The sequence below is a fragment of the Tachypleus tridentatus genome, chromosome 3 (genome assembly GCF_004210375.1).
Source record: "Tachypleus tridentatus isolate NWPU-2018 chromosome 3, ASM421037v1, whole genome shotgun sequence".
Lineage (NCBI taxonomy): Eukaryota > Metazoa > Arthropoda > Merostomata > Xiphosura > Limulidae > Tachypleus > Tachypleus tridentatus.
In genome coordinates, this window is record NC_134827.1 from 56756991 (window position 1) to 56773340 (window position 16350).

General features: G+C 37.0%; 1 pseudogene; it reads left to right on the forward strand.

Annotated features, from left to right (window-relative positions):
* Positions 1-15995, forward strand: part of LOC143245876 (kelch domain-containing protein 4-like) — a 26695-nt pseudogene extending 10700 nt beyond the window's left edge.
* Positions 15996-16350: the final 355 nt, after the last annotated feature.

Here is a 16350-nt window from a genome sequence, read left to right on the forward strand (position 1 = left end):
AGATGTTACAGACTCGCATCATTTGATGTACAGATATTGTAAGGTGGTTAATGTACGTTTTCACAATTCAGATTATTGTCACAATTTAATTTGGAATACTTTAAATTTTGTGGTTGAAGAAAACAAATTTGATGATGTGATAAGAAACTCACTTAAGTCATCTAAACAATGTAGTGTAAACAGCAAAAAGGCTAATAGGATTTGCTGGTAGTATCTATAGAAATATTGAATACAAGACAAGGGACATTAATTGTTTCAATGTCCAGATCACTTATAAGGCCTGACTTAGGATACTGTGTTCAGGTTTGGTTCCCTTCCTCAAGAAGAACATTGAATTTTTAGAGAAGGTTCACATATAGTGTGATATCTTTAATGGTGGGATTGTCCTATGAGGAGAGACTAAAACCTCTAAACTTGTTTTCACTGGAGGTGAGAAGGGTCAGATTGACATGCTTAAGATTATTAATGTATATCCGTCAAACGTTTTTGTGTTTAGCAGTGAAAACAGTAGGACAAAGAGACATAAGTTGTAATTTTGGAAGCGTAGGAGCTGTCTGCAGTTTTGACAGTTTTGCTTTTCAAAGTGGTCGGCTTTTGGAATGAACTACCTTCAAGTGTGATGGATGCAGAAAATTTAACTGAGTAAGGACTGTTTAGAGATGAAAGGGACATCTTTGTTGGACTAATAACCTGTTTAGAGATGAAAGGGACATCTTTGTTGGACTAATAACCTCCTGTTTAGAGATGAAAGGGACATCTTTGTTGGACTAATAACCTCCTGTTTGTCCATTTAAAATTGTATGAATTTTAAAAATAGAACATTAATCTATGCTATGTTACTGACTCTAAAACATGCACTTTGATTTTTGTAGTTATATTTAATTTATTTTCTCCATACTGGTCATGTGGTTACAAAGAAACATTTTGTATATTTAGTCACCGAAATACAGAATAATGACAGTTTAATAAGAAGTTCACATTTAGCAGATGAGTGTATACTTAAAGTTGTGAAATAGATAAATTTACAAAACAATTGTGGCCTGACTGTTACCAATCATTGATGGTGCTCCTGTGTGACATAAATTCTGCAGTCCTGTTGAAAACAACTTTAATGCATTCATAGATTAAAGATGTAAACTTCTAGTTCCAGTAGAAGGGTATTCTGTGCAGGTAAGCTGTTTGAATTAGCCTCAGTACGGCCCTGACAACAGCCATCATGCTCTAAAATATCAGTTCTTTTTACTTGTTTACCTTTCCCCATCTGTGTGTAACCCTTATCTACTACATGTTTATTTATATTGTTCTTTTACCTTCCCTTAGTTTAAACCTTTTAACAAGTAATTCTTGATGAAGGACATTCATTATATATTGTGTTATGTCAGAAGAGTACTTAACGCTGTTATGCCAGAAGAGTACTTAACACTGTTATGTCAGAAGAGTACTTAACACTGTTATGCCAGAAGAGAACTTAACACTGTTATGCCAGAAGAGTACTTAACACTGTTATGCCAGAAGAGAACTTAACACTGTTATGCCAGAAGAGTATTTAACACTGTTATGCCAGAAGAGTATTTAACACTGTTATGCCAGAAGAGTACTTAACACTGTTATGTCAGAAGAGTACTTAACACTGTTATGCCAGAAGAGTGCTTAACACTGTTATGTCAGAAGAGTACTTAACACTGTTATGCCAGAAGAGAACTTAACACTGTTATGCCAGAAGAGTATTTAACACTGTTATGCCAGAAGAGTATTTAACACTGTTATGCCAGAAGAGAACTTAACACTGTTATGCCAGAAGAGTGCTTAACTCTGTTATGTCAGAAGAGTGCTTAACGCTGTTATGTCAGAAGAGTGCTTAACACTGTTATGCCAGAAGAGAACTTAACACTGTTATGCCAGAAGAGTACTTAACACTGTTATGCCAGAAGAGTACTTAACACTGTTATGCCAGAAGAGTACTTAACTCTGTTATGCCAGAAGAGTACTTAACACTGTTATGTCAGAAGAGTACTTAACTCTGTTATGTCAGAAGAGTACTTAACTCTGTTATGTCAGAAGAGTACTTAACACTGTTATGTCAGAAGAGTACTTAACTCTGTTATGTCAGAAGAGTACTTAACTGTTATGTCAGAAGAGTACTTAACACTGTTATGTCAGAAGAGTACTTAACACTGTTATGCCAGAAGAGTACTTAACACTGTTATGTCAGAAGAGTACTTAACTCTGTTATGTCAGAAGAGTACTTAACTCTGTTATGTCAGAAGAGTACTTAACACTGTTATGTCAGAAGAGTACTTAACACTGTTATGTCAGAAGAGTACTTAACTCTATTATGTTAACGCTGGTATGCCAGAAGAGTGCTTAACGCTGTTATGTGAGAAGAGTACTTAACGCTGTTATGTCAGAAGAGTACTTAACTCTGTTATGTCAGAAGAGTACTTAACTCTGTTATGTCAGAAGAGTACTTAACTCTGTTATGTCAGAAGAGAACTTAACTCTGTTATGTCAGAAGAGTATTTAACACTGTTATGTCAGAAGAGTACTTAACACTGTTATGTCAGAAGAGTATTTAACGCTGTTATGTCAGAAGAGTATTTAACGCTGTTATGTCAGAAGAGTATTTAACGCTGTTATGTCAAAAGATAACTTAACGCTGTTATGCCAGAAGAGTAATTAACACTGTTATGCCAGAAGAGTACTTAACACTGTTATGCCAGAAGAGTACTTAACACTGTTATGCCAGGAGAGTACTTAACACTGTTATGCCAGGAGAGTACTTAACACTGTTATGACAGAAGAGAACTTAACGCTGTTATGCCAGAAGAGTACTTAACACTGTTATGCCAGAAGAGAACTTAACACTGTTATGCCAGAAGAGTACTTAACTCTGTTATGTCAGAAGAGTACTTAACTCTGTTATGTCAGAAGAGTACTTAACACTGTTATGTCAGAAGAGTACTTAACTCTGTTATGTCAGAAGAGTACTTAACTCTGTTATGTCAGAAGAGTACTTAACACTGTTATGTCAGAAGAGTACTTAACTCTGTTATGTCAGAAGAGTACTTAACTCTGTTATGTCAGAAGAGTACTTAACACTGTTATGTCAGAAGAGTACTTAACTCTGTTATGTCAGAAGAGTACTTAACACTGTTATGCCAGAAGAGTACTTAACTCTGTTATGTCAGAAGAGTACTTGACACTGTTATGTCAGAAGAGTACTTAACTCTGTTATGCCAGAAGAGTACTTAACACTGTTATGCCAGAAGAGTGCTTAACACTGTTATGCCAGAAGAGTGCTTAACACTGTTATGCCAGAAGAGTGCTTAACTCTGTTATGTCAGAAGAGTACTTAACTCTGTTATGTCAGAAGAGTACTTAACACTGTTATGCCAGAAGAGTACTTAACTCTGTTATGTCAGAAGAGAACTTAACACTGTTATATCAGAAGAGTACTTAACACTGTTATGTCAGAAGAGTGCTTAACTCTGTTATGCCAGAAGAGTGCTTCACTCTGTTATGTTAACGCTGGTATGCCAGAAGAGTGCTTAACGCTGGTATGCCAGAAGAGTGCTTAACTCTGTTATGCCAGAAGAGTACTTAACTCTATTATGTTAACGCTGTTGTCAGAAGAGTGCTTAACTCTGTTATGTCAGAAGAGTACTTAACACTGTTATGTCAGAAGAGTACTTAACTCTGTTATGTCAGAAGAGTGCTTAACACTGTTATGCCAGAAGAGTGCTTAACACTGTTATGCCAGAAGAGTACTTAACTCTGTTATGTCAGAAGAGTACTTAACTCTGTTATGTCAGAAGAGTACTTAACACTGTTATGTCAGAAGAGTACTTAACACTGTTATGTCAGAAGAGTACTTAACACTGTTATGTCAACGCTGGTATGCCAGAAGAGTGCTTCACTCTGTTATGTTAACGCTGGTATGCCAGAAGAGTGCTTAACGCTGGTATGCCAGAAGAGTGCTTAACTCTGTTATGCCAGAAGAGTGCTTAACGCTGTTATGCCAGAAGAGTGCTTAACGCTGTTATGTCAGAAGAGTATGTAACTTTACTTGTTAGTTGGGTGGAATGCTCAGATAAAATATTGGTCCTTGGCTGTATGAAATGTACCTGCTTTTGAAAAGAAAGAAAAATTACGGGTAAACATAAAATAGACATAGCAGCACTAAGAAGTACCAGAACTGGAACCCTCCTAAAAACAAGTTTTAATGATTAGTACCAGTGAATACTGCCACAAGTTTTAGTGATTAGTACCAGTGAATACTGCCACAAGTTTTAGTGATAAGTACCAGTGAATACTGCCACAAGTTTTAGTGATTAGTACCAGTGAATGCTGCCACAAGTTTTAGTGATTAGTACCAGTGAATGCTGCCACAAGTTTTAGTGATTAGTACCAGTGAATGCTGCCACAAGTTTTAGTGATTAGTACCAGTGAATGCTGCCACAAGTTTTAGTGATTAGTACCAGTGAATGCTGCCACATGTTTTAGTGATTAGTACCAGTGAATCCTGCCACAAGTTTTAGTGATTAGTACCAGTGAATCCTGCCACAAGTTTTAGTGATTAGTACCAGTGAATCCTGTCACAAGTTTTAGTGATTAGTACCAGTGAATCCTGCCACAAGTTTTAGTGATTGGTACCAGTGAATCCTGCCACAAGTTTTAGTGATTGGTACCAGTGAATGCTGTCACAAGTTTTAGTGATTAGTACCAGTGAATGCTGCCACAAGTTTTAGTGATTAGTACCAGTGAATGCTGTCACAAATTTTAGTGATTAGTACCAGTGAATGCTGTCACAAGTTTTAGTGATTAGTACCAGTGAATGCTGCCACAATTTTCCTCTATGCTGATGATAGTGTTTTCCATTTCAGTTATTTTTGGTTTTTTATAATTTTTTTTTTCTGGTTTATTATTAATAGGTTTGAGATAAGTACCAGTTTTAGTCAGATTTCAGATATCTGGCTCGTGATGTCTGACCAGATCTGGATAGTCATCAGGTCAACATGCTAAAGAGATGTGTATAATTGTATAGACTTGTTTGCTGTATAGAATAACTTTTTTTTTCTTGACACATCTATCAGTTGGAAAATCCTGACATCTGATTGTTTTGTATCTGGATAGGTGTAATTCACAAACTACTCAATCCAATTTCTAAATGTTTGTTTTTATTTCTCAGAATCTTTTCTGTTTCTCACTCTCCAGTTTTTTGGTTTGTTTGTTAAACATAGACTGAAAATTTTCTTGTTTTTTTGTGTTTTTTTTTTCCTTTCTTATCTCAGGCAGTTACAGTGGCTCAAGGTGGAGGACAGCTTTGGATATTTGAGGAGAGTTTGCCAGTCCCACACGTAGTCAGTTCTATCATTATCGCGGACCTGTGGGTCTATCACTTGAAAGAGTGCCAGTGGGAACAAGTGAAGTCTCCTGGTGGTCCGTCAGCTCAAGCGGTCACCGCATGGTTTCCAGTAAGAAGCAACTATTTGTTTTGGTGGTTTTCATGAAAGTTCAAGGTGTGTTTGAGGTCAACATTAAGTTTAGTTCTCACTTTTAACTGGTATTTTGTGCTTAAAATCAGTCGTGAGCAAATGATAGAAACTTTGGTATCATTCAAACATAAATAGTATTTAGAACGTTACAGATAAAGCCACAGTATTTATTCATGTGATGTTGTACATTAAATGTTCAGATTTAAAAGATCTCTATCAGAAGGAAATGTGTAGGTTGTCGTAGTCTTAGGAAGATTTATTGGAACTTACTAAAGTCTTGATGTTATGACATAGGGTTAAGAATTAGATGGTTGTATAATCTTCTTGGTTTGGTATATTGTTTTAAAATTCATGTTCATGTGACTAAAACGCAGGATAGTTCCATCAGCTGTAGGAAAAAGAGGTATTTTGAGGGATAAGACTTTTAATGTTGTTCAACCATTAATTTCGCTCGGGACTAAATATTTTAAAAACGTTTTCTCATTCAGCCATTAATATTCTTAGGGTCTACAGTTGTTTTAATGACATTCACTCACTCAACTGTTAATTCTTCTATAGTCTTCAACTATTTTTAGGATGTTTATTTATTCAATCATTCATTTCTCTAGAGATTACAAATGTTTTTGAATATTTACTAATTCAAACTAATTTCTCTAGGGACTACAAATATTTTAACGATGTTTACTCATTCGACCTTGAAAACCGTAAGTGGAAAAAGCTGGAACCTGTGGGTTTGGGACCTGCACCACGTTCTGGTTGCCAGATGATTGTAACCACGGATGGTAAAATTATAATATATGGTGGTTATTCTCGAGAGAAAGTGAAGAAAGAGGTAGACAGAGGAATTGTGCATAGTGATACATTCATTCTACACTTTGATGGTATGTTTTTCATTTCTTAAAGTTTGAGTCTAGAGACAAAGTTATATAAATCAGTTGTTAGTTTTTATTGGATCTTTAAACTAACTGAGAGAATCTGGTATTGTAGTGTGAAGGTAATTAGTCTCAAAATAGGCTTGGTACAAAAGTCAGTGTAAATAAAACAACTGTACAAGTTGATCTTGAAAAGAAAGTGTACAGATCATTGTGATGATCGTGGTGTTTTTGTAAAATATAAAAACTACAGTTTATTTTTAGTTTTGTTTTAAATAGCTATAATGCAAGGTTTAGGAAAGTTAGACTAGTGTATGACTGCATGTTTTAAACAGCTATAATGCAAGGTTTAGGAAAGTTAGACTAGTGTATGACTGCATTGCCTTTAAACAGCTATAAGGCAATGTTTAGGAAAGTTAAAGTGGTGTATGACTGCATGTTTTAAACAGCTTTAAGGCAAGGTCTAAGAAAGTTAGACTAGTGTATGACTGCATGTTTTAAACAGCTTTAAGGCAAGGTCTAGGAAAGTTAGATCTAGTGTATGACTGCATTGCCTTAAACAGCTTTAAGGCAAGGTTTATGAAAGTTAAAGTGGTGTATGACCGCATGTTTTAAACAGCTTTAAGGCAACGTTTAGGAAAGTTAAAGTGGTGCATGACCGCATGTTTTAAACAGCTTTAAGGCAAGGTTTAGGAAATTTTAAAGTTGTGTATCACCGCATGTGCTTTAAAACAGTTTAAAGGCAAGGTTTAGGAAAATTAAAGTGGTGCATGGCTGCATGTTTTAAACAGCCATAAGGCAGTGTTTAGGAAAGTTAAAGTGGTGTATGACTGCATTGTTTTAAACACCTTTAAAGGCAAGGTCCAGGAAAGTTAGATCTAGTGTATGACTGCATGTTTTAAACAGCCTTTAATGCAAGGTTTAGGAAAGTTTAAAGTGGTGTATCACCGCATGTTTTAAACAGTTTTAAGGCAAGGTTTAGGAAAATTAAAGTGGTGCATGGGCGCATGCCTTTTAAACAGCCTTTAAGGCAATGTTTAGGAAAGTTAAAGTGGTGTATGATTGCATGTTTTAAACAGCTTTAAGTCAAGGTTTAGGAACGTTAGACCAATGTATGACCGCATGTTGTAAATAGCCTTTAAGGCAATGTTTAGGAAAGTTAAAGTGGTGTATCACCGCATTGCCTTAAACAGCTTTAAGGCAAGGTTTTGGAAAGTTAAAGTGGTGCATGGGTGCATGTTTTAAACAGCCATAAGGCAATGTTTAGGAAAGTTAAAGTGGTGTATGATTACATTGTTTTAAACAGCTTTAAGTCAAGGTTTAGGAACGTTAGACCAATGTATGACTGCATGTTGTAAATAGCTTTAAGGCAATGTTTAGGAAAGTTAAAGTGGTGTATCACCGCATTGTTTTAAACAGCCTTTAAGGCAAGGTTTTGGAAAGTTAAAGTGGTGTATCACCGCATTGCCTTTAAACAGCCCTAAGGCAAGGTTTGGAAAAGTTAGTGGTGTATGACCGCATTGCCTTTAAACAGCTTTAAGGCAACTTTAGGAAAGTTAAAGTGGTGTATGACCGCATTGCCTTAAACAGCTTTAAGGCAAGGTTTAGGAAAGTTAAAGTGGTGTATGACCGCATGTTTTAAACAGCTTTAAGAAAATGTTTAGGAAAGTCAAAGTGGTGCATGACTGCATGTTTTAAACAGCTTTAAAGCAATGTTTAGGAAAGTTAAAGTGGTGTGTGATCTGCATGTTTTAAACAGCTTTAAGGCAAGGTTTAGAAAACTTAAAGTGGTGCATGACCGCATTGCCTTTAAACAGCCTTTAAGGCAAGGTTTAGGAAAGTTTAAAGTGGTGTATCACCGCATGTTTTAAACAGTGTTAAGGCAAGGTTTAGGAAAATTAAAGTGGTGCATGACTGCATTGTTTTAAACAGCTTTAAAGGCAAGGTTTAGGAAAGTTTAAAGTGGTGCATGACTGCATTGTTTTAAACAGCCTTTAATGCAAGGTTTAGGAAAGTTTAAATTGGTGTATCACTGCATGTTTTAAACAGCTATAAGGCAAGGTTTAGGAAAGTTAAAGTGGTGTATAACCGCATTGTTTTAAACAGCTTTAAGGCAATGTTTAGGAAAGTCAAAGTGGTGCATGACCGCATGTTTTAAACAGCTTTAAGGCAGTGTTTAGGAAAGTTAAAGTGGTGTATGACTGTATGTTTTAAACACCCTTAAGGCAAGGTCCAGGAAAGTTAGACTAGTGTATGACCGCATGTTTTAAACAGCTTTAAGGCAAGGTCTAGGAACGTTAGATCTAGTGTATGACTGCATGTTTTAATCAGCTTTAAGGCAAGGTTTAGAAAAGTTAAAGTGATGTATGGCTGCATGTTTTAAACAGCCTTTAAAGGCAAGGTTTAGGAAAATTAAAGTGGTGCATGGCTGCATTGTTTTAAACAGCTTTAAGGCAATGTTTATTAAAATTAAAGTGGTGTATGACCGCATTGTTTTAAACAGCTTTAAGGCAATGTTTAGGAAAGTTAAAGTGGTGTATGACCGCATTGTTTTAAAACAGCTTTAAGGCAATATTTAGGAAAGTTAAAGTGGTGTATCACTGCATGTTGTAAACAGCTTTAAGGCAACGTTTAGGAAAGTTAAAGTAGTGTATGATCCATGTTTTAAACAGCTTTAAGGCAAGATTTAGGAAAGTTAAAGTCGTGCATGACCGCATTGCCTTTAAACAGCTCCAAGGCAAAGTTTAGAAAAGTTAAAGTGGTGCATGGCTGCATTGCCTTAAACAGCCTTTAAGGCAAGGTTTGGGAAAGTTTAAAGTGGTGTATCACAGCATGTTTTAAACAGTTTAAAGGCAAGGTTTGGGAAAATTAAAGTGGTGTATGACCGCATGTTTTAAAAGCCTTTAAGGCAAGTTTAGGAAAATTAAAGTGGTGCATGGCTGCATTGTCTTTAAACAGCTTTAAGGCAATGTTTAGGAAAGTTAGTGGTGTATGATCCCGCATGTTTTAAACAGTTTTTAGGCAAGGTTTAGGAAAATTAAAGTGGTGCATGGCTGCATGTTTGAAACAGCCTTAAGGCAATGTTTAGGAAAGTTAAGGTGGTGTATCACTGCATGCCTTTAAACAGCTTTAAGGCAAGGTTTAGGAAAGTTAAAGTGGTGTATTATCGCACGTGTTAAACAGCCTTAAGGCAACGTTTAGGAAAGTTAAAGTGGTGCATGATCGGCATGTTTTAAACAGCTTTAAGGCAAGGTTTAGGAAAGTTTAAAGTGGTGTATCACTGCATTGTTTTAAACAGCCTTAAGGCAACGTTTAGGAAAGTTAGTGGTGTATGACCGCATTTTTAAACAGCTTTAAAGCAAGGTTTAGAAAGTTAAAGTGGTGTATGACCGCATTGCCTTAAACAGCCTTTAAGGCTATATTTAGGAAAGTGAGTGGTGTATGACCGCATGTTTTAAAGAGTCTTATGGCAACGTTTAGGAAAGTTAAAGTTGTGTATGACCGCATTGTTTTAAACAGTTTTAGGCAAGGTTTAGGAAAATTAAAGTGGTGCATTGCTGCATGTTTTAAAACAGCCATAAGGCAACGTTTAGGAAAGTTAAAGTGGTGTATGACCGCATTGTTTTAAACAGCTTTAAGGCAAGGTTTTGGAAAGTTAAAGTGGTGTATGACCGCATTGTTTTAAACAGCGTTTAGGAAAATTAAACTGGTGCATGGCTGCATGTTTTAAACAGCTTTAAGGCAATGTTTAGGAAAGCCAAAGTGGTGTATGACCGCATGTTGTAAACAGCCTTTAAGACAACGTTTAGGAAAGTTAAAGTGGTGCATGGCTGCATGTTTTAAACAGCTTTAAGGCAACGTTTAGGAAAGTTAGTGGTGCATGGCTGCATTGTTTTAATCAGCCTTTAAGGCAAGGTTTAGAAAAGTTAAAGTGATGTATGGTCGCATGTTTTAAACAGCCTTAAGGCAAGGTTTAGGAAAATTAAAGTGGTGCATGGCTGCATTGCCTTTAAACAGCCTTTAAGGCAATGTTTAGGAAAATTAAAGTGGTGTATGACCGCATTGTTTTAAACAGCTTTAAGGCAATGTTTAGGAAAGTTAAAGTGGTGTATGACCTGCATGTTTTAAACAGCTTTAAGGCAACATTTAGGAAAGTTAAAGTGGTGCATCACTGCATGTTGTAAACAGCTTTAAGGCAACGTTTAGGAAAGTTAAAGTAGTGTATCACCGCATTGTTTTAATCAGCCTTTAAGGCAAGATTTAGGAAAGTTAAAGTCGTGTATGACCGCATTGCCTTAAACAGCTCTAAAGGCAAAGTTTAGAAAAGTTAAAGTGGTGCATGGCTGCATTGTTTTAAACAGCTTTAAGGCAAGGTTTGGGAAAGTTTAAAGTGGTGTATCAACTGCATGTTTTAAACAGTTTTAAGGCAAGGTTTGGGAAAATTAAAGTGGTGTATGACCGCATGTTTTAAAAGCTTTAAAGCAAGGTTTAGGAAAATTAAAGTGGTGCATGGCTGCATGTTTTAAACAGCCTTTAAGGCAATGTTTAGGAAAGCCTAGTGGTGTATGACCGCATGTTTTAAACAGTTTTAGGCAAGGTTTAGGAAAATTAAAGTGGTGCATGGCTGCATGTTTTAAAGAGCTATAAGGCAGTGTTTAGGAAAGTTAAAGTGGTGTATGACCGCATTGCCTTAAACACCTTTAAGGCAAGGTCTAGGAAAGTTAGACTAGTGTATGACTGCATGTTTTGAACAGCTTTAAGGCAAGGTCTAGGAAAGTTAGACTAGTGTATGACTTTATGTTTTAAACAGCTTTAAGGCAAGATTTAGGAAAGTTAATGTGGTCTATGACTGCATGTTTTAAACAGCTTTATGGCAATGTTTAGGAAAGTTAAAGTGGTGTATGACTGCATGTTTTAAACAGCTTTAAGGCAATGTTTAGGAAAGTCAAAGTGGTGCATGACTGCATGTTTTAAACAGCTTTAAGGTAATGTTTAGGAAAGTTAAAGTGGTGTGTGACTGCATGTTTTAAACAGCTTTAAGGCAAGGTTTAGAAAACTTAAAGTGGTGCATGACTGCATGTTTTAAACAGCTTTAAGGCAAGGTTTAGGAAAGTTTAAAGTGGTGCATGACTGCATGTTTTAAACAGCTTTAATGCAAGGTTTAGGAAAGTTTAAATTGGTGTATAACTGCATTGGAAAGTTTGGTGTAAACAGCAGCTTTAAGGCAATGTTTAGGAAAGTCAAAGTGGTGCATGACTGCATGTTTTAAACAGCTTTAAAGCAGTTTTAGGAAAGCAAGGTCCACTGGTTTTAAAGTTAGGCATCTAGTTAGACTATGACCGCATGTTTTAAACAGCTTTAAGGCAAGGTCCAGGAACGTTAGACTAGTGTATGACCGCATGTTTTAATCAGCTTTAAAGGCAAGGTTTAGAAAAGTTAAAGTGATGTATGGCTGCATGTTTTAAACAGCTTTAAGGCAAGGTTTAGGAAAATTAAAGTGGTGCATGGCTGCATGTTTTAAACAGCTTTAAGGCAATGTTTATTAAAATTAAAGTGGTGTATGACTGCATGTTTTAAACAGCTTTAAGGCAATGTTTAGGAAAGTTAAAGTGGTGTATGACTGCATGTTTTAAACAGCTTTAAGGCAACGTTTAGGAAAATTAAAGTGGTTTATGACTGCATGCCTTTAAACAGCTTTAAGGCAATGTTTAGGAAAGTTAAAGTGGTGTATAACTGCATGTTTTAAACAGCTTTAAGGCAATATTTAGGAAAGTTAAAGTGGTGTATCACTGCATGTTTTAAACAGCTTTAAGGCAAGATTTAGGAAAGTTAAAGTCGTGTATGACTGCATGTGCCTTTAAACAGCTCTAAGGCAAAGTTTAGAAAAGTTAAAGTGGTGCATGGCTGCATGTTTTAAACAGCTTTAAGGCAAGGTTTAGAAATGTTAAAGCGGTGCATGACTGCATGTTTTAAACAGCTTTAAGGCAAGGTTTAGGAAATTTTAAAGTTGTGTATCACAGCATGTTTTAAACAGTTTTAAGGCAAGGTTTAGGAAAATTAAAGTGGTGCATGGCTGCATGTTTTAAAGAGCTATAAGGCAGTGTTTAGGAAAGTTAAAGTGGTGTATGACTGCATGTTTTAAACACCTTTAAGGCAAGGTCTAGGAAAGTTAGACTAGTGTATGACTGCATGTTTTGAACAGCTTTAAGGCAAGATCTAGGAAAGTTAGACTAGTGTATTACTTTATGTTTTAAACAGCTTTAAGGCAAGGTCTAGGAAAGTTAGACTAGTGTATGACTTTATGTTTTAAACAGCTTTAAGGCAAGATTTAGGAAAGTTAATGTGGTCTATGACTGCATGTTTTAAACAGCTTTATGGCAATGTTTAGGAAAGTTAAAGTGGTGTATGACTGCATGCCTTTAAACAGCTTTAAAGGCAATGTTTAGGAAAGTCAAAGTGGTGCATGACCGCATGTTTTAAACAGCTTTAAGGTAATGTTTAGGAAAGTTAAAGTGGTGTGTGACTGCATGTTTTAAACAGCTTTAAAGGCAAGGTTTAGAAAACTTAAAGTGGTGCATGACCGCATTGCCTTTAAACAGCTTTAAGGCAAGGTTTAGGAAAGTTTAAAGTGGTGCATGACCGCATTGTTTTAAACAGCTTTAATGCAAGGTTTAGGAAAGTTTAAAGTGGTGTAACACCGCATTGTTTTAAACAGTTTAAAGGCAAGGTTTAGGAAAATTAAAAGTGGTGCATGGCATGTTTTAAACAGCTATAAGGCAATGTTTAGGAAAGTTAAAGTGGTGCATGATTACATTGCCTTTAAACAGCCTTTAAGTCAAGGTTTAGGAACGTTAGACTAATGTATGACTGCATGTTGTAAATAGCTTTAAGGCAATGTTTAGGAAAGTTAAAGTGGTGTATCACCGCATTGTTTTAAACAGCCTTTAAAGGCAAGGTTTGGAAAGTTAAAGTGGTGTATGACCGCATTGTTTTAAACAGCTCTAAGGCAAGGTTTGGAAAAGTTAGTGGTGTATGACTGCATTGCCTTTAAACAGCTTTAAGGCAATCTTTAGGAAAGTTAAAGTGGTGTATGACTGCATGTTTTAAACAGCTTTAAGGAAATGTTTAGGAAAGTCAAAGTGGTGCATGACTGCATGTTTTAAACAGCTTTAAAGCAAGGTTTAGGAAAGTTTAAAGTGGTGCATGACTGCATGTTTTAAACAGCTTTAATGCAAGGTTTAGGAAAGTTTAAATTGGTGTATCACCGCATTGTTTTAAACAGCTATAAGGCAAGGTTTAGGAAAGTTAAAGTGGTGTATGACCGCATTGCCTTTAAACAGCTTTAAGGCAAGGTTTAGAAAACTTAAAGTGGTGCATGACTGCATTGCCTTAAACAGCTTTAAAGGCAAGGTTTATGAAAGTTTAAAGTGGTGCATGACCTGAATGTTTTAAACAGCTTTAAGGCAAGGTTTAGGAAAGTTTAAAGTGGTGTATGACCGCATGTTTTAAACAGCTTTAAGGCAATCTTTAGGAAAGTTAAAGTGGTGTATGACCGCATTGTTTTAAACAGCTTTAAGGTTTAGGAAAGTTAAAGTGGTGCATGACCGCATTGTTTTAAAACAACCTTTAAGGAAACGTTTAGGAAAGTCAAAGTGGTGCATGATCCGCATTGCCTTAAACAGCCTTAAAAGCAACCGTTTAGGAAAGTTAAAGTGGTGTGTGACTGCATGTTTTAAACAGCTTTAAGGCAAGGTTTAGAAAACCTAAAGTGGTGCATGACTGCATTGTTTTAAACAGCTTTAAGGCAAGGTTTAGGAAAGTTTAAAGTGGTGCATGACTGCATTGCCTTTAAACAGCTTTAAGGCAAGGTTTAGGAAAGTTTAAAGTGGTGCATCACTGCATTGCCTTTAAACAGTGTTAAGGCAAGGTTTAGGAAAATTAAAGTGGTGCATGATCCGCATTGCCTTTAAAACAGCTTTAAGGCAAGGTTTAGGAAAGTTTAAAGTGGTGCATGACCGCATGTTTTAAACAGCTTTAATGCAAGGTTTAGGAAAGTTTAAACTGGTGTATCCCTGCATTGCCTTAAAAACAGCCATAAGGCAAGGTTTAGGAAAGTTAAAGTGGTGTATGACCGCATTGTTTTAAACAGCTTTAAGGCAATGTTTAGGAAAGTCAAAGTGGTGCATGACTGCATGTTTTTAAACAGCTTTAAAAGCAGTGTTTAGGAAAGTTAAAGTGGTGTATGACTGCATGTTTTAAACACCCTTTAAGGGCAAGGTCCAGGAAAGTTAGATCTGGTGTATGACCGCACGTTTGAAACAGCTTTTAAGGCAAGGTCCAGGAACGTTAGATCCAGTGCATGACCGCATGCCTTAAACAGCCTTTAAGGCAAGGTTTAGGAAAATTAAAGTGGCGCATGGCTGCATTGCCTTTAAACAGCTTTTAAAGGCAAGGTTTGAAAAGTTAAAGCCGGGTGCATGACCGCATTGCCTTAAAACAGCTTTAAGGCAAGGTTTAGGAAATTAAAGTGGTGCATGACCGCATTGCCTTTAAACAGTCTTTAAGGCAAGGTTTAGGAAAATTAAAGCGGCATGACCGCATTGCCTTAACTACAGCCTTTACTGCAAGGTTTAGAAAAGTTAAAGCGGATGTATGTACTGCATTGCCTTTAAACAGCCTTTAGGCGGTTGTTTTAGGAAAATTAAAGCGGTGCATTTTACCGCATTGCCTTTAAACAGCCTTTAAGGCAACGTTTAGGAAAATGCAGTGGTGTATGATCCGCATGTTTTAAACAGCTTCAAGGCAACGTTTAGGAAAAGCCAGCATGGTGCATGACCGCATTGCCTTAAAACAGCCTTTAGTGCAACATTTAGGAAAGTTAAAGCCAGGCATGATCGCACGTCGGTAAACAGCCTTTAGCTGCAACCGTTTAGGAAAGCCAAAGCAGTAGTAATCGCGCATCGCCTTTAAACAGCCTTTACGCTAGGCTTTCAGGAAAAACTAAAGTGGTGCATGGTCGCATTGCCTTAAAACAGCCTTAACGCAACGTTTAGGAGAAACCAGCGGCGCATTGATCGCATTGCCTTAAACAGCAGCTCTGCTTGGCCTGGGAAAGCTTCCAGCTGGTGCGTCCAATCGCATTGTCTTAAAACCAGTCCTTACGGCAAAGGTCTGGGGAAAATCAGCTGGCGTATGATCCGCACGCCTGAGTGCCTTACGCGTTGGTCTAGGAAAATCCAGTTGGTGGCATACGGTATCGCATTGCCTTAAACAGCCTTTAAGGCAACGTTTAGGAAAGTTAGCGGCGTATGATCCGCATTGTCTTTAAACAGCCTTTAGGCAAGGTTTGAGGAAAATAGTATGGTGGCATGCCGGTCGCATTGCCTGAAACAGCCTTTAAGGCAATCGTTTAGGAAAGTTAAATGGCATCAATCGCATGCCTTAAAACAGCCTTTACAAGCAAGGTTTAGGAAAGTTAAAGCTGGCAGCATTACCGCACGTGCAAACAGCTTTAAAGCAACCGTTTAGGAAAGTTGCCAAGCTGGCGCATGATCTGGCATTGCCTTTAAACAGCCTTTACAAGCAAGGTTTAGGAAAGTTTAAAGTGGTGATCACTGCATTGCCTTAAACAGCCTTTAAAGCAATCCGCTTTAGGAAAGTTAGTGGTGTATGATCCGCATTTTAAACAGCCTTAAAGCTAAGGTTTAGAAAAGTTGTTGCTGGTGCAGCATGATCATTGTTTTAAAACAGCTTTAAGGCAATATTTAGGAAAGTCAGTGGTGTATGACCGCATTGCCTAAAAAGAGCCTTATGGCAATGTTTAGGAAAGTTAAAGCCAGGCATGATCCGCATTGCCTTTAAACAGTTTTTAGGCAAGGTTTAGGAAAATCAGCGGTGCATTCCGCATTGCCTTTAAACAGCCATAAGGCAACGTTTAGGAAAGTTAAAGGGGTGCATGACCGCATTGCCTTAAACAGCCTTTA